General features: G+C 43.0%; 1 pseudogene; it reads right to left on the bottom strand.

The window, feature by feature from the left end:
* Nucleotides 1-311: 311 nt before the first annotated feature.
* On the bottom strand, nucleotides 312-431 carry LOC136646573 (5S ribosomal RNA; annotated as a pseudogene).
* Nucleotides 432-1,801: the final 1,370 nt, after the last annotated feature.

Here is a 1,801-nt window from a genome sequence, read left to right as displayed (position 1 = left end):
GTTTTTAACAAAAGGTAGATAGGTTGAGTCAAACAAGGAACAAGCACTATAGATATGCTTTGGTGATAAGAAAAACTGCTAATTTTCTTGCTTTTTTACTTATGTGCCTTGAGTCTGATTCATATCTTTTACAATTATTATTTATTAACATTAATAAATATTTTTATACCGCTTCTCAACAAAAAGTAATTCAGAAAGCATGTTTAAATATGAAACTTGATGGCACACCTTGAATAACTACTGTATGAAAATAATCCTGGTGTCATAAAATAATTGGTTGGCAACCTTCAGTCTCGAAAGACTATGGTATAAGCCTACAGCACCCGGTTTTCCCAGGCGGTCTCCCATCCAAGTACTAACCAGACCTGACCCTGCTTAGCTTCAAAGATCAGACGAGATTGGGCATGTGCAGGGTAACAGTTGCTATATATAAATGGTGTCAAAGACAACAGGGGGAAATGTCCTCTTCAACTGTGAATGCCATCAACGGGGAAAAAACCTTCAGATAGTTTGACATCTCAAATCACGACACACGACTTGTCCCATAACTGAGGGATGCATACAAAGGTAACTGTTTGGAGATAAATTGGTGTAAACCAGTCTAGTTTCAAAGTGGACTTTTTATATTAGTTTTGGAAATTCATCACTGGGCAATCATCTAAAGGCTTTTCTTTACTACAAGAACAAGTGAAAAAAGGAAAAACATGTTTCTTTCATGTTAACATTCATGCACTGAAGATCAAGCAGGGACTAGAACTGTTAATAAAAATATTTTTAGTTTCCATAGAAGATGGGATTTATATAAAAAGGTACAGCTGTTTTTAACAAAAGGTAGATAGGTTGAGTCAGATAAGAAACAAGCACTATAGATATGCTTTGGTGATCAGAAAAACTGCTAATTTTCTTGCTTTTTTACTTACGTGCCTTGAGTCTGATTCATATCTTTTACAATTATTATTTATTAACATTAATAAATATTGGCAATCATCTGGGCAATCATCTAAAGGCTTTTCTTTACTACAAGAACAAGTGAAAAAAGGAAAAAAACATGTTTCTTTCATGTTAACATTCATGCACTGAAGATCAAGCAGGGACTAGAACTGTTAAAAAAATTATTCCATTTTGTGGAAGGAAAAGGTGGCATATGCTAAATTCCACTTCTTGAAAAGCCAACTTCTATTATTTTTCTTACTCAAAAATCAGAGCTTTGGTTGACAGACATTTGTTTCCTAATAAATGGTTTTGTGAAAAACAATTATATTATTGAATCTACTATGGATGGCCCAATCCTGTAGGCCAGTGGTATTCAAACTGGGACCCAGCCTGAGGGTCCTGGTCCCTTTCCCCTTAAGGGGCGGGTGCAACCAGGAGGTAGGGAGGAGGCAGCGGCACGATCCCCAGGATCGCGCTGCTCAGGGGGGCTGCAGGGGCTTGGTGCACTTGCCCAAGCCCCCTGCAGCCCCCTGGGGGTGCAGGGAGCCCTGCACGATCTTCAGCAGGGCTCCCCAAGTCAGGGAAGGTGATAGCGGAGCAATCACGCCCTGCTCCACTAAACTGTAAGCAGTGCGCGATCGCCCCACTTCCCCTTTTGACTGGGCTGCAAGGACTAGGGTGCACCCTCCAGTCCCTGCGGCAACCGTCCCTGGATGCGGGGAGCCGGGCACGAGCGCCTGCAGGGCTCCTCGGGTCAGGGAAAGTGAGAGCGGGGTGATCACGCACCGCTTCCGGTTTAGCCCAGGGGGCTGCAGGGGGGTTGGGCAAGTGCACCAAGCCCCTGCAGCCCCCCTGAGCAGCACGATCC

The sequence above is a fragment of the Tiliqua scincoides genome, chromosome 3, assembly GCF_035046505.1.
Source record: "Tiliqua scincoides isolate rTilSci1 chromosome 3, rTilSci1.hap2, whole genome shotgun sequence".
Taxonomy (NCBI): Eukaryota; Metazoa; Chordata; class Lepidosauria; order Squamata; family Scincidae; genus Tiliqua; species Tiliqua scincoides.
This window is presented reverse-complemented; position numbering and strand designations above follow the sequence as displayed.